Source organism: Oryx dammah, unplaced genomic scaffold, assembly GCF_014754425.2.
Source record: "Oryx dammah isolate SB20612 unplaced genomic scaffold, SCBI_Odam_1.1 HiC_scaffold_2, whole genome shotgun sequence".
In the NCBI taxonomy this organism is placed as follows: Eukaryota; Metazoa; Chordata; class Mammalia; order Artiodactyla; family Bovidae; genus Oryx; species Oryx dammah.
Window position 1 is genome coordinate 156,616,181 of NW_024070186.1, and position 27,497 is coordinate 156,643,677.

A 27,497-nucleotide genomic window follows, 5' to 3' on the forward strand; every position below is an offset into this window, starting at 1 on the left:
ATACAAGGAGCCTTGACGTACTCCTTTTCCTATTTGGAACCAGTCTGTTGATCCATGTCCAGTTCTAACTGTGCTTCCTGACCTGCATACAGGTTTCTCAAGAGGCAGGTCAGATGGTCTAATATTCCCATCTCTTTCAGAATTTTCCACAGTTTATTGTCATCCACAAAGTCAAAGGCTTTGGCATAGTCAATAAAGCCAAAATAGATGTTTTTCTGTAACTCTCTTGGTTTTTCAATGATCCAGCGGACATTGACAATTTGATCTCTGGTTCCTCTGCCTTTTCTAAAACCAGCTTGAACATCTGGAAGTTCATGGTTCACGTGTTGCTGAAGCCTGGTATGAAGAATTTTAAGCATTATTTTACTAGTGTGTGAAATGAGTGCAATTGTGCAGTAGTTTGAGCATTCATTGGCATTACCTTTCTTTGGAATTGGAATGAAAACTGACTTTTTCTAGTCCTGTTAGCAGTATGTTATATACCTATTCAGAAAGTTGTTTATTAGAGAAAGGAGATGTCTCAAAACTCAGAGTGGCACCAGGCCTATCACCCACAGTATGCACTTTGAGATAGCATTGCACCAGGTGAGTCATCCTAGGCCATAAAATGATGGACATAAATCTTGAAGAAAGGCAGTTTTCCAAATAAATATATACTTTCATTAACATAGATTAGGAGAACAATGCAACAGTAAAATGTACAGATTTTTTGAACCCTTATCTGTTCTGAGTCTTAAGTTGAATCAACTTGAAGAACACAGAGTCTAGGGTAAACACATAGTTCATTAACATAACTAATGGAAAACATTTCCATAAGAAAAAGGCATTGATTAGCTCAAGGTTTGAGAAAAGTTAAGTTCAGTTCGGGTGGAGTCAGGTGCCATTATGGCAACACAGAATTTTAAGAGAAACCGCCTTTTAATTTTGTATGGACAAGGGAAAACACTCTGACACTTGTAGTTTGTTTCCATCTGCCATTTAGTTCAGTTCAGTTCAGTCGCTCAGTCGTGTCTGACTCTTTGCGACCCAATGAATCGCAGCACACCAGGCCTCCCTGTCCATCACCATCTCCCGGAGTTCACTCAGACTCAAGTCCATCGAGTCAGTGATGCCATCCAGCCATCTAATCTTCTGTCGTCCCCTTCTCCTCCTGCCCCCAATCCCTCCCAGCATCAGAGGTTTTTTTTTTTTCCAATGAGTTAACTCTTTGCATGAGGTGGCCAAAGTCCTGGAGTTTCAGCTTTAGTATCATTCCTTCCAAAGAAATCCCAGGGCTGATCTCCTTCAGAATAGACTGGTTGGATCTCCTTGCTGTCCAAGGGACTCTCAAGAGTCTTCTCCAACACCACAGTTCAAAAGCATCAATGCTTCATCACTCAGCCTTCTTCACAGTCCAACTCTCACATCCACACATGACCACAGGAAAAACCATAGCCTTGACTAGACCGACCTTAGTCGGCAAAGTAATGTCTCTGCTTTTGAATATGCTATCTAGGTTGATCATAACTTTTCTTCCAAGGAGTAAGCGTCTTTTAATTTCATGGCTGCAATCACCATCTGCAATGATTTTGGAGCCCAGAAAAATAAAGTCTGCCACTTAAGAGAGAGATAAAAAACCTTTGACACTTGCAGCCTATTTCCTCAATTTGAAGACCCCTAGCCTTCCTGCCTGTTGCCCTCTCATTTTCATGTAGCATATAGCTCTTATGAAAAGCAGTTTGAAAAGTATGTAGATCTGTCTCACAAAAGGCAAATTTAGTCTAAATGTAATCCATTCATCTGGTTTGTTCTTCATTCATTAAATAACAAGTATTTTTGAACCAAAGGAATGTAACAGATACATTGATAGTTGCTGAGACTTTAGTGATGAATAAAGAGAAATCCAAAAGATGTGTTCTGATCCACTGAGATCTGATAGACAGAGTGCTTGAAGAAATATTGACAGAGGTTCACGACATTGTACAGGAGGCAGGGATCAACACCATCTCCAAGAAAAAGAAATGCAAAAAGGCCAAATGGATGTTGGAGTTGGCCTTACAAATAACTGTGAAAATAAGAGAAACAAAAAGCAAAGGAGAAAAGGAAAGATATATCCATTTGAATGCAGGGTTCCAAAAAAGAGCAAAGAGAGATAAGGAAGCCTTCCTCAGTGATCAGTGTAAAGAAATAGAGGAAAGCAATAGAATGGGAAAGACTAGAGATCTCTTCCAGAAAATTAGATATGACAAGGGAACATGTCATGCAAAGATGAGCTCAATAAAGGACATAAATGGTATGGGCCTAACAGAAGCAGAAGATATGGCAAGAATATGCAGAAGAACAGTACAAAAAAATCTTCATGACCCAGATAATCACAATGGTGTGATCTGCCGGGAGCTAGCACGGGAGATCCCACCCATGACAAGGTCATGTGGAGAGACCTGATGGGCAAGACGAGTCAGCCCTCAGGGTTCCCCCTGGAATTTCCTGAGCATGTACCCCCCAAAACCAGAATCTGCCTGCCTTATAGTACTGTGCTTTTCCACTCTTCTGACACACTCTGGAAAAAGTCAACTCAGGGCTTCTGTCTTCTGCATTTGAAAGGAATGTTTCAGTTCAAACCCCCTCTGATAACTCTCTAGCTTGCCTAACAGGTTCCCCTGGACTTTTTACAGCTTGTGAATTGTTTACAGTCTCCCAACCGTGAGAGGCACAGGAAGCTTAAAACATCCTAGGAATGCAGGGGCTTCTGAGGTGTCAAGATCATTAGAATAAAACTGATTAAGCATTTCATTGTTGAGCCAATACTTGCTGCCAAATTTTCATAAATTTTATTTGTTGATATAGTCGGTATATAGAAAAAACAATAGCAACATTAGATCTTTGAGTTAAGCACCTTCTTTGTTATAACCCACTGCACCTTTGTTCTATAGAGATGTAAATTTAGTGCTTTAAGGAGATGCAGATTAAAGAAAAACACTTCAGGGAAACGAGATTAACATTCATTAAGGAAGAGAGCCAAAAAGTGTTAACAAGCCTCTGGGCCAGAAGATAATGTAAATCACCTGAGACCTTTTGTATACAAAAAGATATACAGAAAGGGTCAGGACTGCTGCCCCTGTATAACTCTGTAACTTACATCAAGTAAAATTTAGGGTATATAAACACCTTTTAAATAATAAAGTTGGGGGGGTTGCACAAGCCTGGCCTCCCCCGTGTCGATTCTTTCTCTTGCTCCCTCTCCCTCCCTCTCCTTTTCAGGTTGATCCCTTGGAACGCGGAGGCTCACCGAGTCTACTTACTTGCCTGGGCTTCTGAGACCCACATGACAGGGAGCCCAAGGCAGGGCACCTTCCGCTATTCAAGTGCACACCTGTGCCCCAACGTAGACGGTGCAAGTTCCTTGTCTGGAACTTTATTGGTTTTCCATGTAAACCAAGTTAATCAGCCTCTTTTCTCCACTCATTTTCCTACTACACTATTTTTTCCTAATCTAATCTTATATTTCTAATTAAATAAATCTCTCCTTGCTGACTCCGTCCACCCTTCAAATTACCCTGGATCCACCAGGGCTGGACCCTGGCAGTGATCACTCACCTAGAGCCAGACATCCTGGGATGCAAAGTCAAATGGACCTTAAGAATCAACACTATAAACAAAGCAAGTGGAGGTGATGGAATTCCAGTTGAGCTATTTCAAATCCTAAAAGATGATGCTGTGAAAGTGCTGAACTCAATATGCCAGCAAATATGGAAAACTCAGCAGTGGCCACAGGTCTGGTAAAGGTCAATGTTCATACCAATCCCAAAGAAAGGCAATGCCAAAGAATGCTCAAACTACTGTGCAATTGCACTTATCTCACATGCTAGTAAAGTAATGCTCAAAATTCTTCAAGCCAGGCCTCAACAGTACGTGAACCATGAACTTCCAGATGTTCAAACTGGATTTAGAAAAGGCAGAGGAACGTCTGCTGAATCATTGAAAAAGCAAAAGAGTTCCAGAAAAAAAAAAATCTATTTTTGCTTTATTGACTATGCCAAAGCCTTTTACTGTGTGGATCACCACAAAATGTGGAAAATCCCTAAAGAGATGGGAATACCTGACTACCTGAACTGCTTCTTGAGAAATCTCTATGCAGGTCAGGAAACACAGAACTGGGCATGGAACAACAGACTGGTTCCAAATGGAAAAGGAGTACATCAAGGCTGTATATTGTCACCCTGCTTATTTAACTTATATGCAGAGTACATCATGCTGGGCTGAGATGAAACACAAGCTGGAAACAAGATTGTCAGGAGAAATATTAATAACCTCAGATACGCAGATGACACAACCCTCATTGCAGAAAGAGAAGTAGAATTAAAGAGCCTTTTGATGAAAGTGAAAGAGGAGAGTGAAAAAGTTGGCTTAAACCTCAACATTCAGAAACTAAGATTATGGCATGTGGTCACATCACTTCTTGGCAAATACATGGGGAAACAGTGAGACTATTTTCTTGGGCTCCAAAATCACTGCAGATGGTGACTGCAGGCATGAAATTAAAAGACACTCTTTGGAAGAAAAGTTGTAACCAACCTACACAGTATATTAAAAAGCCAAGACATTACCTTGCCAACAAATTTCCATCTAGTCAGGTTTTTACAGTGGTCATGTATGGATGTGAGAGTTGGACTATAAAGAAAGCTAAGCACAGAAGAACTAATGCTTCTGAATTGTGGTATTGGAGAAGACTCTTGAGTGTCCCTTGGACTGCAATGAGATCCACCCAGTCCATTCTAAAGTATATCAGTCCTGAATATTCACTGGAAGGACTGATGCTGAAGCTGAAACTCCAATACTTTGGCCACCTGATGTGAATAACTGACTCATTGAAAAAGATCCTTATGCTGGGAAAGATTGAAGTTTGGAGGAGAGGGGGACAACGGAGGATGAGATGGCTGGATGGCATCACTGACTCAATGGACATGAGTTTGAGTATACTCTTGGAATTGGTGATGGACAAGGAAACCTGGCATGCCACAGTCCATGGGGTTGCAAATGGTTGGACAGGACTGAGCGACTGAATTGAACTGAATTGATATACTGAGAGACACTCAGAGTAGAAAATTACAACACAATGTATAGGGCAAGTGAAACTATCCCTTTTAAGGTGAAAATGACATCTTATATCTGTCCTCTCTTATAAACAAAGAAGTCACACAGTGTCCAATGGGACTCATTGGGATTTGGAGACTGTATATTTTTCATTTCAGTAATTTTCTTTGATGCATTCATCAGCTGACTCACAAAGCTTCTAGCTTTCAGTGGGACCCAGAAAAAGAAAAGGCTTTACAACAGGCTCATGCCATCTGTAACCTTCTCTGCCATTCTGGACAAATAATCCAGTAGATCCATGATGCTTGATGTGTCAGTGGCAGATAGGGATGCTGGAGTCTTTGACAGGCCTCCACATGTGAACTGCAGTGCAGGCACTTAGGATTTTGCAGCAAAGTCTTGCAATTCTTTTTATATTACTACTCACCTTTTGAGAGATAACTCTTGGCCTGCTGCTGCTGCTACTGCTGTTAAGTCACTTCAGTCGTGTCCGACTCTGTGTGACCCCATAGACAGCAGCCCACCAGGCTCCCCCGTCCCTGGGGTTCTTCAGGCAAGAACACTGGAGTGGGTTGCCATTTCTTTCTCCAGTACATGAAAGTTAAAAGTGAAAGTGAATTTGCTCAGTCGTGTCTGACTCTAGAGACCCCATGGACTGCAGCCTACCAGGCTCCTCCATCCATGGGATTTTCCAGGCAAGAGTACTGGAGTGGGATGTCATTGACTTCTCCCTTGGCCTGATAGCAGACCTTTAATAGGAATTGAACATTTAACCAAATCCCACTAAGTACTAGGAAAGCTCACCTGTCCATCATTAACTTGATGGTATCTGAACCATCACAGTCATAATGCTGGGTGTGCACAGCAGTACTCCATCCTCACATAGGAATTCTACACATGTGATCTGGTCCAAGTAGCACCTGAAGGAAATTTCCAATGGAAAAGTAAAAAAATGTTCATAGTCCCCACTCTCATTACTCTGGCTTCTCTCTCCCTGCCTGAACTTATGGATTAATTAACTATGATTAATTGATAAAGAGTCCCTTGGACTGCAAGGAGATCCAACCAGTCCATTCTGAAGGAGATCAGCCCTGGGATTTCTTTGGATGGAATAATGCTAAAGCTGAAGCTCCAGTACTTTGGCCACCTCATGCGAAGAGTTGACTTATTGGAGAAGACTTTGATGCTGGGAGGGATTGGGGGCAGGAGGAGAAGCGGACGACAGAGGATGAGATGGCTGGATGGCATCACTGACTCGATGAACGCGACTCTGAGTGAACTCCGGGAGTTGGTGATGGACAGGGAGGCCTGGCGTGCTGTGATTCATGGTGTCGCAAAGAGTCGGACACGACTGAGTGACTGAACTGAACTGAACTGAACTGAACTGAACTGAATTGATAAAGAAGCCTTGGGACTTGTATATGGAGAATCCTGCAGTGCTAAGCAGGCATAACCTAAAAGTGGGGAGCTGTAGGACTACAGCCTCATTATGAAAAGTCCCTGAAGGTCAGAAAGGATGGTAATCCTCCAGTGGGTACAAGTTCAGGCAGTTCATCTAGTTTCTTACTTTGCTTGAAAGTAGATACATTCAGATGTGTAATGCATACTGAATCATGGGTTTTTACTGACTATTTGGCTGGATGGTTAGGGACCTGGAGGAACATGGTTGAAAGGTTGGTGAAAACAAATTTGGTCAAAACCCAGTAACTCTTGGACAAAATCCAGCTATTTATAACCACTTAGATGGGACATGGGTACCACTTTGATGAGAAATAATCTCAGGAAAATGAACAGATCAGGAATTAGGGGAATACAATGTACCAGAGACAATACTTCACCAACAAATTTCTGTATAGTCAAAGCTATGGTTTTTCTACAAGTCACACAAGAATGTGAGAATTACACCATAAAGAAGGCTGAGTGTCAAAGTACTGATGCTTTCAAACTGTGGTGCTGGAGAAAAATCTCGAGAGTCCTACGGACTGCAAGGTGATCAAACCAGTCAATCCTAAAGGAAATCAACCCTGAATATTCATTGGAAGTTCTGATGCTGAAGTTGGCCAATACTTTGGCCATCTGACATGAAGAGCTAACCTATTGGAAAAGACCCTGATGATGGGAAAGTTTGAGAGCAGGAAATCAGGGGCTGATGGAGAATGAGATGGTTAGATAGTATCACTGACTCAATGGACATGAGATTGAGCAAACTCCAGGAGGTATGAAGGACAAGGAAGCCTGGCGTCACAAAGATTCAGACACAATTTAGTGACAGAACAACAACCAAAGAAAAAAAAAAAAAAAAAAAAAAAAAAAACAAAGAATATGCCAGAAGCCTCTTTGCAATAGGCCCAGGGATTTTGTGGTGAAATCTTTCAAGATGGATTCTGAGTTTAATTAAATTATAAGTAAGTTGCTTGGAAGAATTGGAGGGAGAAACTGAAGAAAGCATTAATGCATGGGGAATAACAAGTAGCTTGAAAAAGAACTACTTTTAAGAAAAGAAGACACTTTCAAGAAAGTCTGAATACAATAACAAATCATTAGCAGTTGGAAGAAAAACAACTTTAAGTAAAATATATCGTGTTCTGCCCATACTTAGGGCAGCTGCGGCCGGCGCACTAAGTGCAGGCGGCTGCGGCCGGCGCACTAAGTGCAGCCGAGAGGAGCTACCCTGAGTCCGAGGACAGGGGCAGTGGCTGGGAGGAGCTACCCCGTGTCCGAGGTCAGGGGTGATGACCGAGGGGAGATACCCCATGTCTGAGGCGAGGGACAGTGGCCGAGAGGAGCTACCTGATGTCCGAGGCCAGGGGCAGTGGCCAAGAGGAACCACCCCACGTCCAAGGCCAGGGGTGGTGCCCGAGGCCAGGGGCAGTGGCCAGGAGGAACAACCCCACATCCAAGGAGTGGTGGCTACGAGTGCACAGGAGGGCCTAGAGGAGCCATCCAACGTTGAAGGTCAGGAATGGCGGCGGAGAGGAGATACCCCTCATCCAAGGTAAGTAGTGGCTGCACTTTGCTGGAGCAGCCGTGAAGAGAGACCCCACACCCAAGGTAAGAGAAACCCAAGTAAGATGGTAGATGTTGCAAGAGGCCATCAGAGGGCAGACACACTGAAACCATACTCACGGAAAACTAGTCAATCTAATTACAATAGGACAACAGCCTTGTCTAACTCAATGAAGCCAAGCCATGCCCATGAGGCATGGTGGAGAGGGGCGGGTCATGGTGGAGAGGTCACCACAGTTCAAAAGCATCAATTCTTCAATGCTCAGCTTTCTTTACAGTCCAACTGTTACATCCATACATGACCACAGGAAAAACCATAGCTTTGACTAGATGGACTTTTGTTGACAAAGTAACGTCTCTGCTTTTTAATATGCTGTCTAGGTTGGTCATAACTTTCCTTCCAAAGAGTAAGTGGAAGGAATTTCACTTTAATTTCATGGCTGCAATCATCATCTTCAGTGATTTTGGAGCCCAGAAAAATAAAGTCATCCACTGTTTCTACTGTTTCCTCATCTATTTGCCATGAAGTGATGGGACTGGATACCATGATCTTAGTTTTCTGAATGTTGAGCTTTAAGCCAACTTTTTCACTCTCCTCTTTGACTTTCATCGACTGACTGAATGGATACAAAAACAAAACCCGTATATATGCTACCTATAGGAGACCCACTTTAGACCTAGAGACAAATACAGACTGAAAGTAAAAGGATGGAAAAGGATATTCCATGCAAATGAAAACCAAAAGAAAGCTGGAGTGGCAATTTTTATTTCAGAAAAATATATACTTTAAAATAAAGAGTATCATAAGAGTCAAAGAAGGACATTATATAATGATCAAGGTATCAATACAAGAAGATGACATAACAATTGTAAATGTCTAGGCATCCAACATAGAAGCACCTCAATACATAAGGCAAACACTAACAACATAAGAGGAGAAACTGACAGCAACACAATAATAGTAGGGGACTTTAATGCTCCACTGTCACCAAAGGACAGTTCATCAAAACATAGAATCAAAAAGGAAACACAAACCTTAAATGAAACATTAGACCAAATAGACCTAATTGATATTTTCAGGACTTTCCAACCAAATGCAGAGTACACGTTCTTCTCAAGTGCACAAGGGACATTCTCCAAGATAGGCTACAACTTGAGCCATGAATTAAGTCTCAGTAAATGTAAGAAAATTGAAATTGTATCAAGTATCTTTTCTGGCCACAATGCTATGATACTAGATTTCAACTACAGAAAAAAAAAAAAAAACTCTTGGAGGTTAAGCAATACATCACTAAATAACAAAGAGGTTACTGAAGAAATAAGAAAATAAATCAAAAAATTCCTAGAAAAAAAAATGACAATGAAAACACGGTGACCCAAAACCTATGAGATTCAGCCAAAGCTGTTCTAAGAGGTTTATAGCAATACAATGATACCTCTACAAATAAGAAAAGGATTAAGCAGAGAGCCTAATTCTACATCTAAGGCAGCTGTGAAGAAGGCTGAGTGTCAAAGAATTGATGCTTTTGAATTGTGGTGTTGGAGAAGACTCTTGAGAGTCCCTTGGACTGCAAGCAGATCCAACCAATCCATTCTGAAGGAGATCAGCCATGGGATTTCTTTGGAAGGAATGATGCTAAAGCTGAAACTCCAGTACTCTGGCCACCTCATGTGAAGAGTTGACACATTGGAAAAGACTGATGCTGGGAGGGATTGGAGGCAGGAGGAGAAGGGGACGACGGAGGATGAGATGGCTGGATGGCATCATGGACTCGATGGACATGAGTCTGAGTGAACTCCAGGAGTTGGTGATGGACAGGGAGACCTGGTGTGCTGCAATTCATGGGGTTGCAAAGAGTCGGATACGACTGAGCGACTGAACTGAAGGCAGCTGTAAAAAGAACAAAAAAAAAAAACTTAAGACAGAAGAAAGGAGATCATAAAAATCAGAGCAAAAATCATTGAAAAAGAAATGGAAACAATAGCAAAGATTAATAAACTAAAAGCTGGTTCTTTGAGAAGATAAACAAAATGGACAAGCCACTAGCCAGATTCATCAAGAGAAAAAGGGAGAAAAATAAAATCAATAAAATTAAAAATGAAAAAAGGAGAGTTATAAGAGGCAACACAGAAATACAAAGGATCATAAGAGAATATTATAAGCAATTATATGCTAACAAAATGGACAACCTAGAGGAAACGAACAGATACTTAGAAAAGATCAGCCTGCCAAGGCTGAACCAGGAAGAAGCAGAAATTATGAGCCACCCAATTACAAGCACTGAAATTGAAGCAGTGATCAAGAATTGCCCCCAAAACAAAAACCCAGAGCCAGATAGCTTCAGAGGGGAATTCTATGAAACATTTAGAGAAGAACTGATGTCTATGTTTCTGAAACTCTTTCAAAAAATTGCAGAAGGAGGAGAACTTTCAAACTCATTCTATGAGGCCACAATCACCCTGCTACCAAAACCAGGAAAAAAAAACATGAAAAAAGCAATTACAGGTCAATATCAATGATGAACATAGATATAAAAATCCTCAACAAAATTCTACCAACAGAAGCCAACAACACATTAAAAAACTCATACACCATGATTAAATCAGATTTTTCCAGGGATGCAAGGATTCTTCAGTATATGCAAACCAATCAAAGTGATATCAACAAATTGAAAGATAAAAACAATATTATCTTGTTTTTGAATCCATTCAGCCAGTCTTTGCCTTTTGGTTGGGTCATTCAACCCATTTACATTTAAGGTAATTATTGATAAGTATGATCCCGTTACCATTTACTTTTTTTTTTTTTTTTTTACTTTACAATTCTGTATTGGTTTTGGCATACATTGACATGAATCCACCACGGGTGTACATGCGTTCCCAAACATGAACTCCCCTCCCACCCCCCTCCCCACAACATCTCTCTGGGTCATCCCCGGGTACCAGCCCCAAGCGTGCCATATCCTGCATCAGACATAGACTGGCAATTCGATTCTTACATGATATTATACATGTTTCAATGCCATTCTCCCAAATCATCTCACCCTCTCCCTCTCCCACTGAGTCCAAAAGTCCGCTATACACATCTGTGTCTTTTTTGCTGTCCTGCATACAGGGTTCGGGTTTATACACCCTTTTTGTGTTTCCTGTCTAGAGAATATCCTTTAGCATTTGTTGGAGACCTGGTTTGGTGGTGCTGAATTCTCTCAGCTTTTGCTTGTCTGTAAAGCTTTTGATCTCTCCTTCGTATTGGAATGAGATCCTTGCTGGGTACAGTAATCTAGGCTGTAGATTATTTTCTTTCATCACTTTAAGTATGTCTTGCCATTCCCTCCTGGCCTGAAGAGTTTCTATTGAAAGATCAGCTGTTAATCTTATGGGAATCCCCTTGTGTGTTATTTGTTGTTTTTCCCTTGCTGCTTTTAATATTTGTTCTTTGTGTTTGGTCTTTGTTAATTTGATTAATATGTGTCTTGGGGTGTTTCGCCTTGGGTTTATCCTATTTGGAACTCTGGGTTTCTCGGACTTGGGTGATTATTTCCTTCCCCATTTTAGGGAAATTTTCAACTATTATCTCCTCAAGGATTTTCTCATTGTCTTTCTTTTTGTCTTCTTCTGGGACTACTATAATTCGAATGTTGGAGCGTTTCATATTGTCCTGTAAGTCTCTGAGATTGTCCTCATTTCTTTTAATTCATTTTTCTTTTTTCCTCTCTTATTCATTTATTTCTACCATTCTATCTTCTATTTCACTAATCCTAACTTCTGCCTCCGTTATTCTACTATTTGTTGCCTCTGGCACAAAGACAGAAATATAGATCAATGGAACAAAATAGAAAGCCCAGAGATAAATCCACACACCTATGGACACCTTATCTTTGACAAAGGAGGCAAGAATATACAATGGAGTAAAGACAATCTCTTTAACAAGTGGTGCTGGGAAAACTGGTCAACCACTTGTAAAAGAATGAAACTAGATCACTTTCTAACATCATACACAAAAATAAACTCAAAATGGATTAGAAATCTAAATGTAAGACCAAAAACTATAAAACTCCTAGAGGAGAACATAGACAAAACACTCTCCGACATAAATCACAACAGGATCCTCTATGATCCACCCTCTAGAATTCTGGAAATAAACGCAAAAATAAACAAATGGGACCTAATTAAAATTAAAAGCTTCTGCACAACAAAGGAAAATATAAGCAAGGTGAAAAGGCAGCCTTATGAATGGGAGAAAATAATAGCAAATGAAGCAACGGACAAACAACTAATCTCAAAAATATACAAGCAACTCCTGCAGCTCAATTCCAGAAAAATAAACGACCCAATCAAAAAATGGGCCAAATAACTAAATAGACATTTCTCCAAAGAAGATATACGGATGGCTAGAAACACATGAAAAGATGCTCAACATCACTCATTATCAGAAAAATGCAAATCAAAACCACAATGAGGTACCACTTCACACCAGTCACAATGGCTGTGATCCAAAAGTCTGCAAGCAATAAATGCTGGAGAGGATATGGAGAAAAGGGAACCCTCCTACACTGTTGGTGGGAATGCAGACTAGTAAAGCCACTATGGAGAACAGTGTGGAGATTCCTTTAAAAACTTGCAACTGCCTTATGACCCAGCAATCCCACTGCAGGGCATACACACTGAGGAAACCAGAATAGAAAGAGACACATGTACCCCGATGTTCATCGCAGCACTGTTTATAATAGCCAGGACATGGAAACAACCTAGATGTCCATCAGCAGATGAATGGATAAGAAAGCTGTGGTACATATACACAATGGAGTATTACTCAGCCGTTAAAAAGAATACATTTGAATCAGTTCTAATGAGATGGATGAAACTGGAGCTGATTTTACAGAGTGAAGTAAGCCAGAAAGAAAAACACCAATACAGTATACTAACACATATATATGGAATTTAGAAAGATGGTAATGATGACCCTGTATGTGAGATAGCAAAAGAGACACAGATGTGTAGAGTGGACTTTTGGACTCTGAAGGAGAGGGAGAGGGTGGGATGATTTGGGAAAATGGCAATGAAACATGTATACTATCATGTAAGAAACGAATCGCCAGTCTATGTCTGATGCAGGATACAGGATGCTTGGGGCTGGTGCACGGGGATGACCCAGAGAGATGTTATGGGGAGGGAGGTGGGAGGTGGGTTCATGTTTGGGAACGCATGTACACCCATGGTGGATTCCTGTCAATGTATGGCAAAACCAATACAGTAATGTAAAGTAAAATAAAGTAAAAATAAAGATTAATAAAATAAAATAAAATAAAATGATATTATCTTCTCAATAGATCCAGGAAAAGCCTTTGACAAAATTCAGCGTCCATTTATGAAAAAAAAAAAAAATACTTCAAAAAATGGCCATAGAAGAAACCTACGTCAACATAGTAAAGGTCATATATGAAAAGCCCACAGCGCATATAATTCTCAATGGTGAAAAATTATAAGCTTCCCCTCTAAGATCAGGAACAATACAAGGGTTTCCACTCACCACTATTCTTCAACATAGTATTAGAAGTCCTAGCTATGGCAATTAGAGAAGAAAAAGAAACAAAATGAATCCAGATTGGTTAAGAAGAAGTAAAACTCTCACTGTATGCAGATGCCATGGTAATATACATAGAAAACCCAAAAGAAACTATCAGAAAATGATAAGAGCTAATGATCAGTGCCTTCAGCAGATTCGTGATATACAAGGTCAATACACAGAAATTACTTGTACTCCTATATACAAATAATGAAAAATCAGAAAGAGAAATTAAAGAATCAATAGCATTCACCATTGAAACAACAACAACACACATAAATATATAAATTAATTAAATATCTAGGAAGAAACACACCTAAGGAGACAAAATACCTGTATAAAAAAAACTATAGGACACTAATAGAAGATATCAAGGATGGCATAAACAGATGGAGAGATAGTCCATGTTCCTGGGTAGGAAGAAGTAATATTGTGAAAATGACTATACTACCAAATGCAATCTACAAGTTCAATGCAATCCCTATCAAATTACCAATGGCATTTTTCACAGAACTAGAGCAAAAAATTTCACAATTCATATGGAAACACAAAAGACCCTGAATAATCAAAATAGTCTTGAGAAAGAAGAATGGAGCTAGAGGAATCAACCTTCCTGACATCAGAGTATACTACAAAGCTACAGTCATCAAGACAGTGTGGTACTGGCACAAATACAGAAATACAGACAAATGGGACAAGATAGAGAACCCAGAGATAAACCCACTCACCTAGGGGTTGCTTATTTTTGACAAAGGAGGGAAGAATATACAATGAGGAAAAGACAGACTCTTCAATAGGTGGTACTGGGAAAACAGCACAGCTATGTGCAGAATAATGAAATTAGATCAGTACCTAATGCCATGCACAAAGATAAACTCAAAATAGATTAAGGACCCAAGTGTAAGGCCAGAAGCTATTAAACTGTAAGATGAGAACGTAGGCAGAACACTCAATGACATAAATCAGAGCAAGATCTTCTATTACCCACCTCCTAGAGTAATGGAAATAAAAAACAAAAATAAACAAGTGGGTCCAGTTAAATTTAAAAGCTTTCACATAGCAAAGGAAACTACAAACCAGGTAAGAAGACAACCCTCAGAATAGGAGAAAGTGATAGCAAAGGAAATAGCCGATAAAGAATTAATTTTCAAAATATACAAGCAGCTTATACAACTCAATACCAGAAAAGCAGGCAACCCAATCAAAAAGTGGTAAAGGTACCTGAAGAGACACTTCTTCAAAGAAGACATACAAATGTCTAACAAGCTCATGAAAATATGCTCAACGTCATTCATTATTAGAGAAATGTAAATCAAAACTACAATGAGATACCACCTCTCATCAGTCAGAATGGCCATCAACAAAATGTCTACAAACAATAATTCTGGAGAGGGTGTGGAGAAAAGGGAACACTCTTGCACTGCTGGTGGGAATGATACAGCCACTATGGAAGATGGTATGGAGACTACTTAAAAAAACTAGGAATAAAACCACTATATGACCCAGCAATCTCAATCCTGGGCATATACCCTGAGGAAATAAAAACTGAAAAAGACATATGTACCCTTATGTTCACTGGAGCACTATTTACATTAGATAGAACATGGAAGCAACCTAGATGTTCATTGGCTGATGAATGGATAAAAAAGCTGTGGTACAATAGAATACTACTCAGCCGTAAAAACGAACAAATTTGAATCTGTTTTAATTAAGTGGATGAAACTAGAGCCCATTACGCGGAGTGAAGTAAGTCAGAAAGAAAAATATAAATACTGTATACAGACATATATGTATGGAATCTGAAGATATAGCACTGATAAATTTATTTTCAGGGCGGCAATGGAGAAACAGACATAGAGAACAGACCTATGGACAATCTGGGAGGAGAGGAGGGAGAAGAGATGTATGAAGAGTGTAACATAGAAATTTACAATACTATGTGTAAAACAGATAGCCAGTGGCAATTTGCTGTTTGTCTCAAGGAATTCAAACAGGAGCTCTGTGTCAGGCTATTGGGTAGGGTGGGGAGAGGGATGGGAGGGAGGTCTGGGAGGGGGTGGACATAGATATACCCATGGTTGATTCTTGTTAATGTATGACAGAAAACCACAAAATTTGTAAAGCAATTATCCTTCAATTAAAAAATTATATATCTACTATCTATCTATATATAATATTATATATATTATAAATATAAATATATTATATATTATATTTAAATTTACAATATAAATATAAATATATTATATTTATATATATTATTTATATATAAAATTATATATATATTATATTAATTGTAATAGTAAAGCAATTATCATTGTAATTGTAAAGCAATTATCCTTCAATTAAAAAATTATATATATATTTATATATATTCAATTAAAAATTATATATATATTTATGTATTATATATAATATTATATATAATAGATATAAATATATTACATATTATATTTAAATTTATAATATAAATATAAATATATTATATTTATATATTATATTTATATATATAGTTATATATTATATTAATTATATTTTATATATATATATATATATATATGCTTATTTCTGCTTCTCTTCACCCTTTCTGGACAACCACTCTTCTCTAACATATTCAGCTCTTGCTAGCCCCAGGGTATTACACATTCCTTGTGGCTTTTCTCCATCTGTCCATATCTTGAAAATAATCTCTTACAAAATTCTGCTTAATTCATGACATTTGCCTCCAGCTTTGATCTGCTACATGACACTGACATATATGCACTTAATAATATAGCCTGGAAAAGCATAAATCAGAGTTAATTGCATGCACCTGAAGAAAACATAAATCCAGCTTCAAAGTAGAAATTTTCAATATTACTTTTTAAATTATTGATAAATAAAGTGGGCAATAAATTATAAAGTACATAAAAGTTCTAAACAGAAAAGTTTATAAGAATATGGATGCATAAATAAAATAGTAGCTATGCCAAAGAATCATATTATCAGCATGCATACATGAATATCTATAAAATTAACTGTTATGCCATTAAAAAGCATTATCAACTAATTTGCTCCTAACACAACATTGTAAATCAACTATATTTCAATAGAAGTTTAAAACAATGAATGTGTAATAGAAAATCAGTATCAAAAAAAGAAAAGAAAGAAAGAAAAAGAAACATAGTTGGAGACTTTTTTCTATCTAAATTGAAGTCTTATTATAAAGCAGTGATTTAAAAATGTTGTGTGGTGTTGACATAAGGAGACAGGTAAATCATTGAATATAATATAATGTTCATACATATAATTAATTTACAAAGGACTTGATATTTAAAATAGAAGATACATAAATGGCCAATAACAGAATTTTTAAATGTTCAGCAAACTAGTCATCAAGAAAACAAACTATATCTTCAATAATTTATCTCTGCATACCTCCTAGAATGACTAATAGGAAAATAGCAAGGGCAAGAATGTGGAACAATTCATGTGTTTGAAATTATAATTCTCTTCTTGTGCTTTAGATATCTTTCATCATTTTTAATATTGCCTAGGTTTCCATGACAAGCTTCCCTTGTGGCTCAGCTGATAAAGAATCCACCTGCAATGTGGGAGACCTCAGTTTGATCCCTGAGTTGGGAAGATCCCCTGGAGAAGAGAAAGGCTACCCATTTCAGTATTCTGGCCTGAGTCCAACAAAGAGATGCACATGACTGAGGGACTTTGACTTTGACTTCCATGACAGCCATCACATGATTCTAAGAAATAGCTTATTGGGAGCCTTTTAGAGTTTCTGTTTATTGTCATAGGCCCTCTGATGAATGTGAGTAATAGGTTTAGGGATAAGTACTTTAAAACGGAATTTCTAGGTGGCAGAGTGGTATAGAATCCATCTGCCATTGCAGGAGATGCAAGAGACAGGGGTTACATCCCTGGGTCAGGAAGCTCCCCTGGAGCAGGAAATGGCAACATGCTCCAGTATTCTTCCCTATAAAATTCTATGGTCAGAGGAGCCTGGTGGGCTGCAGCCCATGCGGTCACAAAGAGTCAGACACAAGTGAGCAAACACACACAAATGCACACACACACACTTTAAAATGACTAGAATTATTTTTTGTCCTCACTGTTCTAGTCCTCAAGCAATCAATGTTAGTTTCTCAGAAAAAAATTTAATATAAGAAAGAAGTATCTTCTCTAACTTGAGTCTATGTATGAGGCCACCAGGTTGGAATTATTCCGTTATTGATAGTCACATAAATTTCACCTTTCTAAGAAATCCAAGTTTTGATAGAGGAAGCTCACATGTTTTGGTTCAAAGGACAGGGACTAAAGGGCTTCTCTGGTGACTCAGTGATAAAGAAGCCACCTGAAATGCAAGAGATTCAGGTTTAATCTCCAGGTTGGAAAGATACCCTGTAGAAAAAAATGGCAACCCACTCCAGTCATCTTGCCTTGGAAACCCCATGGATAGAGGAGCATGGAGGGCTACAGTCCATGGGGTCACAAAAGAGTCAGACACAATTTAGTGACTTAACAACAATAACAATAACAGAGACTAAAATTCCCCACTCATTCTTAATAAGTGTTTCTTGAACACATCTCTACAGAGTATATCTTTCTAAGACAAAGGCTTTCCATCAAAGGAAATAATTAACTTCTGGGAGAGAAAATAACAGCTACAAGAAAAAGTTCTTGATTTATTGTGGCAACCTCATTAAATATCCTTGAATTGTAGGTTTAAAAAAAAAGCTTTTTTTTGTGGTTGTTTTTCACATCTTCAGAAAAAGCTTCATCAAGGATGAAATAACTCATTTGAATGTGTTTCCATTACATATTCTGCCTCCTGCCTATGGGATCATAGCCATTTATATAAGATCATTTCTATATAGCATTCCAAATAAACCAATTTTAAATTCAAGTCTTGGGTTTTCTGTGAAAAAGTTTTGAGGCTTTAGGCTAGAAAGAAATATTTAGACATAAAAATAATTCTATACTATTGATTTGATATTGAATTATCCAACAGACTGACTCCAAAAAGGAAAAGGAGTACAAGGCTGTATATTGTCACCCTGCTTATTTAACTTATATGCAGAGTACATCATGAGAAACACTGGGCTGGAAGAAGCACAAGCTGGTATCAAGATTGCCGGGAGAAATATCAGTAACCTCAGATATGCAGATGACACCACCCTTATGGCAGAAAAGTAAAGAGGAACTAAACAGCCTCTTGATGAAAGTGAAAGAGGAGAGTGAAAAATTTGGCTTAAAGCTCAACATTCCGAAAACTAAGATCATGGCATCTGATCTCATCACTTCATGGGAAATAGATGGGGAAACAGTGGAAACAGTGGCTGACTTTATTTTGGGGGGCTCCAAAGTCACTGAAGATGGTGACTGCAGCCATAAAATTAAAAGACACTTACTCCTTGGAAGGAAACTTATGAACAACCTAGACAGCATATTAAAACACAGAAACTCCTTTGCCAACAAACGTCCATCTAATCAAGGCTATGGATGTGAGTGTTGGACTATAAAAAAAGCTGAGCACCAAAGAATTGATGCTTTTGAAATGTGGTGCTGGAGAAAACTCTTGAGAGTCCCTTGGACTGCAAGGAGATCCAACCAGTTCATCCTTAAGGAGATCAATCCTGGGTGTTAATTGGAAGGACTGACGTTGAAGCTGAAACTCCAATACTTTGACCATCTGATTTGAAGAGCTGACTCATTGGAAAAGACCCTGATGCTGGGAAAGATTGAGGGCAAGAGGAGAAGGGGATGACAGAGGATGAGATGATTGGATAGCATCATCGACTCAATGGACATGGGTTTGGGTGGGCTCCAGCAGTTGGTGATGGTCAGGCAGGCCTGGTGTGCTGCAGCTCATGGGGTCACAAAGAGTCAGACAGGACTGAGTGATTGAACTGAACTGAATACAGTCTCTTTCTGAGTATGTCATATCTTCTATATTGTATTACTTATCCAAAGAGGATGTCAATTTAAAGATGGGATTGGTTCTGAACAGCCCCAAATATCATTAAAATCATCTAAATACAAAAGGTAAGTTAAAAAACCAACAGCAACAACACTTAAAAAATAGTGCCGATGCTCATTAAAGATTGTTACTTTTAAAAATTAAAAAGACCATTAATTTCATACATATTTATCATTATGTTTCAACAATTTTCCTATAGAGTATTAGCACATGTCATCCTCACCCCATTCATCAAAAGATAGCTGGTAAATATAATTAACCTAATTTACTTGGGCAAAATTTGAGGCTCATAGAGATTAAGAAATTTGTAGGACTAGGCTCTCTAACAATAGGCTTTTTGTGTCATGAGACATTTCATTTAATAATCAAGACTAGCTATTAGAATGAAAACAAAATAAATACACTTCACAAACAAAACAGCATAAATGTATTAAATCATATTAATGATCACTTGTTTAATCCAAATATGAACCTGAAAAACTCTCTCTGAAATTAATTGGTGTGAATGATATGGATCTCTGTGGCTTCTTTGAAAATAAAATAGTAGATGATTTTTCTTTGGTTTATTGTATGGCTAAATATTTATCTGTCTTATTGCTCGAAATGTCAATTCTTATCACATGGGTGTATAGACAGTGTATGGACAGTCATGAAAAGAAGTGAGGGTCCTTTGTGCATCCATAACTGTGTGAGGGATATTTTCGTATAACTTTTTCCTCAAATGATTCTTAGACTGTGAGGTGTACATTATGTTTCTCACCTGTTAGAGGAAACAAGGATATAAGATGCCCAGAAATGTGCCCTAGGTCAAGAAGTTGCATGTAGGAAAAAGCCAAATTCTAATCTGGTCTTCCTGATTCTCAAGACAATATATCTCACCGGCAGGATTCTTATTTACAACTTTTCAAGAGGAGTCTGTGGGATCATGCTTTGCAAGGGAACTGGGGAGACAAGAAATGGGGTGAGAGAGGAACAAAGATAAAAAGAACCTTCAGTGAAGCATAGTTATTAATTATAGTTAGTTTATTAATATTTGAGTATTATAATATAGTGTGTAAGTGTGTTTATGTGTATTTCGGTATCTGTTGATTAAATAGTTTCAAATATACTTGCCTCTGAGGCAATATTAAAATAGTTATAATTATTATGTTCATATCAAAAGGAGTTTATTTGTTTAATATTGCTTGCTATAACATCACACTACAGAGTGTGTGTGAAAAATTTGGAAGAAAAAGAAGATAAGATGTATAATCTAATCTTGGCTTGATCTTGAGTAAGATCCTTAATTTCTCTGTTTCTATTTCCTAATGTATAAAATAAGCATACATTATAATATCAATCATTTCATAGGTTCATAATGAGAATTTTTTAAAAAACCTTCTAAAAATCACTTGGAGCATAATTAAGGGTTGATTAAATTTTTGGTAATATGACAGTTAACATTATTGCCAACATTTTTCTTTGAGATTGTTCCTCATGTACTAAATGAATGAAATAATAGCATCTACAAAGTTTACTATCTTGTTATGGTGATTTCAATAAATCATTAAAAGTATATTTATTAGCTATCATAAAGTTATTGGATTTAGGCAAAATGTTTGTCATTTGATTATAGTAGCTCCTGTATTACTTTATTACCTTTCCATCATGAATATCCTGCTATACTTTCAATTACTATAAATAGTCTGACACTGGAAATTATTTATCTTTCATCACCTTACAGACGCTTAGTACACCTTACCTAAGTGATACAAATATATTTACTAGATATATATCTAAAATCCCCTCTTTCTCAAATCCTTCTTCATCCCACATTCAAATTCTCAACTACTTTTCCTGGTTTCTCATTAACCAAGAATAAAGAAAAAAACCAAGATCCTTAGCTTGCATTTATAGCCTTTACATCCATCTTCTACACTTTTCAGACTTTGCTGTCACTATATCTGAGATCATCTGATTCATGTTGGGCTCTGAGGCATCTCACATGATTAAGTGTGCAGACAGAATCCCCTGCCCATGTTTACTAAGTTCTTCATGTCTATAAACATCACCATACTCCAAAAGGTAATGTGAATAATTTTTGAGGAAATAAAACAATTTTTCCTATCTGAAAAATTAAAAAAGAAAATCTCATAAGTGTTCACATTTCAGTAGAGTCTAGAGATATATAACTTATTATTTTAATAACTGCAAGGTTCAATTTAAGAAAAAATGATTTTTTCTCAAGTAATGTTACTATGTATACCATTAAATATATGGAGAATAAGAATAATGTTATAGAATTTATTCTACTGGGGCTCACAGAAAATCAAAAAAGCAGAAAATCATATTTATTGGGTTTTTAGTCATCTATATTGTGTCTGTGGTAGCAAATGTGCTCATTGTCGTCACCATCACTGCCAGTTCATTATTGGAGTCCCCTATGTACTATTTCCTGGCCTATCTCTCCTTTATTGATGCTTGCTATTCCTCTGACTTTTCATATTGTTCATGTGGTTCTCAAGGCAAGAATACTGAAGTGGTTTGCCATTCCCTTCTCCAGTGGACCACATTCTGTCAGACCTCTCCAACATATCCCATCCATCTTGGATGACCCCACATGGCATGGCTTAGTTTCATTGAGTTAGACAAGGCTGTGGTCCGTGTGATCAGATTGGCTAGTAGTCTGTGATTGTGTTTCCATTCTGCCTGCCTTCTGATGCTGTCTCTCAGTGCCTACCACCTTACTTGGGTTTCTCTTACCTTGGACACGGGGTATCTCTTCACAGCTGTCCCAGCGAAGCACAGCCACTGCTCCTTACCTTGGACAAGGGGTATCTCCTCTCCGTCACTGCCCCTGACCTTGATTCAGTTATATATGTATATTTATGCTGTGCTGGGCATAGTCGCTCAGTCGTATTGTTTATAGATCCTGAGAGCCTGGAATCCAGAGAGGGAATATGCTTTTCCATTCATTTTCAGCTGGCTTGAAGATTGGAATTGGAATCCTACAAAGGTTCAGTCTGCAGCTTTGAGAGAACCAGAGATCAAATTGCCAACATCTGCTGGATCATCAAAAACCAAGACATTTCCCCCCCCAAAAAAAATCTATTTCTGCTTTATTGACTATGCCAAAGCCTTTGACTGTGGATCACAATAAACTGTGGGAAATTTTGAAACAGATGGGAATACCAGACCACCTGACCTGCCTCTTGAGAAACCTGCATGCAGGTGAGGATGAAACAGAACTGGACATGAATCAACAGACTGCTTCCAAATAGGAAAAGGAGTACATCAAGGCTGTATACTGTCAACCTGCTTATTTAACTTATATGCAGAGTACATCATGAAAAACGCTGGGCTGGAAGAGGCACAAGCTGGATTCAAGGTTGCCGGGAGAAATACCAATAATGTCAAAAATGCAGATGACACCACCCTTATGGCAGAAAGTGAAGAGGAACTAAAAAGCTTCTTGATGAAAGTGAAAGAGGAGAGTGAAAAAGTTGGCTTAAAGCTCACCATTCAGAAAATGAAGATCATGGTGTCTGGTCCCATCACTTCATGGGAAATAGATGGGGAAACAGTGGAAACAGTGTCAGACTTTATTTTGGGGGGCTCCAAAATCACTGCAGATGGTGACTGCAGCCATGAAATTAAAAGACTCTTACTCCTTGGAAGAAAAGTGATGACCAACCTAGATAGCATATTAAAAAGCAGAAACATTACTTCATCAACAAAGGCCCATCTAGTCAAGGCTATGATTTTTCCAGTGGTCATGTATGGATGTGAGTGTTGGACTATAAACAAAGCTGAATGCTGAAGAATTGATGCTTTTGAACTGTGGTGTTGGAGAAGACTCTTGAGAGTCCCTTGGATTGTGAGGAGATCCAACCAGTCCATCCTAAAGGAGATCAGTCCTGGGTGTTCATTGGAAGGACTGATGTTGAAGCTGAAACTCCAATTCTTTGGCCACCTGATGTGAAGAGCTGACTCATTTGAAAAGACCCTGATGCTGGGAAAGATTGAGGGCAGGAAGAGAAGTAGAATGCAGAGGATGAGATGGTTGGATGGTATCACCTTCTCTATGGGCATGGGTTTGGGTGGACTCCAGCAGGTGGTGATGGACAGGGAGGGCTGGCATGCTGTAGTTTCATGGGGTTGCAAAGAGTCGGACATGACTGAGCGACTGAACTGAACTGAACTGAAATGATTCCTCTGTCAATACCCCTAAACTCTTAGTAGATTCACTCCATGAAAAGAAGACCATTGTATTTAATGCGTACATGACCCAAATTTTGGGGAACATTTCTTTGGAGATGTTGAAGTCATCCTGCTTACTGTGATGACCTGTGGCCACTATATGGCCATCTGCAAGCCCCTTGCACTATACAAGCATCATGACTCATCGAGTATGTCATCTGTTAATGGGAGTGTCATGAGTAGCAGGCTTTCTTCATAGATTCATACAGATCATCTTCATCTTCAGATTACCTTTCTGTGGCCCTAATATCATAGATCACTTTATGTGTGACTTGAATCCTTTGCTCAATCTTGCCTGTACTAATACTCTAGGGCTCTTTGTTGCTGTCAACAGTGGTTTCCTCTGTCTGTTAAACTTCCTTCTCTTGATTGGCTCCTACGTGGTCATTCTGCACTCCTTCAGGTCCCAGAGCTTGGAGGCAAGGCAAAAAGCTCTCTCCACATGTGTCTCCCATACAACAGTGGTGGTCCTATTTTTTGTGCCCTGCATATTTGTATACTTGAGACCAGCAACTACTTTACCTACTGATAAAGCAGTGGCTGTGTTCTACACTATGATAACTCCCATGTTAAATCTTTTAATCTATACTTTGACAATTGCTCAGATGAAAAACACTATTAAGAAACTGAATAGTAAGAAAGCTATTTCAGATGAATCATAAAATGTGATTGGAACCTAACATGTATTCAATGGCAGCAAGGGTCAAAATGCATTGTCAATAATCTTATAAATGAATACTTATGATATAAAGAAAATAGTTGAGCATTATAATCATAAATTCTACAGTGACAGAAGAAATGATGGCAAGAAATAAGTATTTAGGCAATGGTAAACATTTGGAATATTCTTGCATATTACCAAATTCAACAATGTATAGAGATTCACAAGCATTCATTCTAATAAAAAATTAAATAAATATAAAATGTATTGGTATTGAGAGTAATCTCCATAACAATCCAGAGAGGTAGAAACTGCTATTATCTCCTTTTTATAAGTAGGAAACAAATTGAAAAAAACGAACTTCCAAACCAGAAAAATGAAGTGTGTGTGTGTGTGTGTGTGTGTGTGTGTGTACACATATATGTGTATATGGGCTTCCCTGGTAGCTCAGCGGTAAAGACTCTGCCCACAATGCAGATTCATAAGTTTGAATCCTATGTTGGAAAGATCACCCGGAGAAAGGAATAGGCTAACCACTCAGGCATTCTGGCCTGGGAAATCTATGGACTGTATAGTCCATGGAATCACAAAGACATTAATAAATAAAGTATAATATAGTATATATGCTATGAAAGTGAAAGTGAAAGTGAAGTCGCTCAGTCGTGTCCGATTCTTTGTGACCCCATCTACTGTAGCTACCAAGTGCCTCTGTCCATGAAAGTTTCCAGGCAAGAGTACCTGGAGTGGGTTGCCATTTCCTTCTCCAGGCGATTTTCCCAACCCAGGGGTCAAACCGGGCTCTCCTGCATTGCAAGCAGACGCTTTACTGTCTGAGCCACCAGGGAAGTCTCACACAGACATATATGTATGTCTGTGTTGTGTCCTACCATTTCTGACTCCATGGATTGTAGACTGCCAGGCTCCCCTGTCCATGGAATTCTCCAGGCAAGAATATTGAAGTCGTTAGTCATTTCCACCTCCAGGAAATTGGCCAGGGTCTTCCGCATTGCACACAGATTCTTTACCATTTGAGCCACCAGGGAAGCCCTGTATATTATATTATATATTCAGTTCAGTTCAGTTCAGTTCAGTCACTCAGTCGCGTCCAACTCATTGCAACCCCATGAACTGCAGCAGTCCTGGCCTCCCTGTCCATCACCAAATTCTGGAGTTCACTCAAACTCATGTCCATCGAGTCAGTGATGCCATCCAGCCATCTCATTCTCTGTCGTCCCCTTCTCCACTTGCCCTCAATCCCTCCCAGCATCAGAGTCTTTTCCAATGATTCAGCTCTTTGCATCAGGTGGCCAAAGCATTGGAATTTCAGCTTCAGCCTCAGTCCTTCCAAAGAACAACCAGGACTGATCTCCTTTAGAATGTATTGGTTGAATCTCCTTGCAGTCCAAGGGACCCTCAAGTCTTCCCCAACACCGCAATTCAAAAGCATCAATTCTTCAGCGCTCAGCTTTCTTCACAGTCCAACTCTCACATCCATACATGACTACTGGGAAAACAATAGCCTTGACTAGACGGACCTTTGTTGACAAAGTAATGTCTCTGCTTTTGAATATGCTATCTAGGTTGGTCATAACTTTCCTTCCAAGCAGTAAGTTTCTTTTAATTTCATGGCTGCAGTCACCATCTGCAGTGATTTTGGACCCCCCCCCCAAAAAAAATAAAGTCTGACACTTTTTCCCTATCTATTTCCCATGAAGTGATAGGACTGGATACCATGATATTAGTTTTTTGAATGTTGAGCTTTAAGCGAAACTTCTGAATCTCTTCTTTCACATTCATCAACAGGCTTTTTAATTCCTCTTCACTTTCTGCCATAAGGGTGTTGATATCTGCATATCTGACGTTATTGATATTTCTCCCAGCAATCTTGATTTCAGCTTGCGCTTCTTCCAGCCCAGCATTTCTCATGATATACTCCACATATAAGTTAAATAATCAGGGTGACAATATACAGCCTTGACGTACTCCTTTTCCTCTTTCAAACCAGTCTCCTGTTCCATGTCCAGTTCTAACTGTTGCTTCCTGACCTGCATATAGGTTTCTCAAGAAGCAGGTCAGGTGGTCTGGTATTCACATCTCCTTCAGAATTTTTCACAGTGCTTTGTGATCCACACAGTCAAAGGCTTTGGCATAGTCAATACAGCAGACATAGATGCTTTTCTGAACTCTCTTGCTTTTTCCATGATCCAGCAGCTTTTGGCCATTTGCTCTCTGGTTCCTCTGCCTTTTCTAAAACCAGTTTGAACATCTGGAAGTTCACAGTTCACGTATTGCTGAAGCCTGGCTTGGAGAATTTTGAGCATTACTTTACTAGAGTGGAATGAGGTTCATGACATTGTACAGGAGACAAGGATCAAGACCATCCCCATGGAAAAGAAATGCAAAAAAGCAAAATGGCTGTCTGGGGAGGTCTTACAAATAACTGTGAAAAGAAGAGAAGCAAAAAGCAAAGGAGAAAAGGAAAGATATAAGCATCTGAATGCAGAGTTCCAAAGAATAGCAAGAAGAGACAAGAAAGCCTTCTTCAGCCATCAATGCAAAGAAATAGAGGAAAACAACAGAATGGGAAAGACTAGAGATCTCTTCAAGAAAATTAGAGATATCAAGGGAATATTTCATGCAAAGATGGGCTTGATAAAGGACAGAAATGGTATGGACCTAACAGAAGCAGAAGATATTAAGAAGAGGTGGCAAGAATATACAGAAGAACTGTACAAAAAAGATCTTCATGACCCAGATAATCACAATGGTGTGATCACTCATCTAGAGCCAGACATCCTGGAATGTGACTAGACATGACATTGTACAGGAGACAGGGATCAAGACCATCCCAAGATGGAATGTGAATGGGCCTTAGAAAGCATCACTGTGAACAAAGCTAGTGGAGGTGATGGCTTTCCAGTTGAGCTATTTCAAATCCTGAAAGATGATGCTGTCAAAGTTCTGCACTCAATATGCCA

The 27,497-nt window shown here is 38.8% G+C and overlaps 2 pseudogenes; both read left to right on the forward strand.

Moving 5' to 3' along the window:
- LOC120882208 overlaps positions 1-27,497 on the forward strand; it is a 933,819-nt pseudogene that overhangs the window by 353,601 nt on the left and 552,721 nt on the right.
- On the forward strand, positions 21,872-24,520 carry LOC120859173 (annotated as a pseudogene).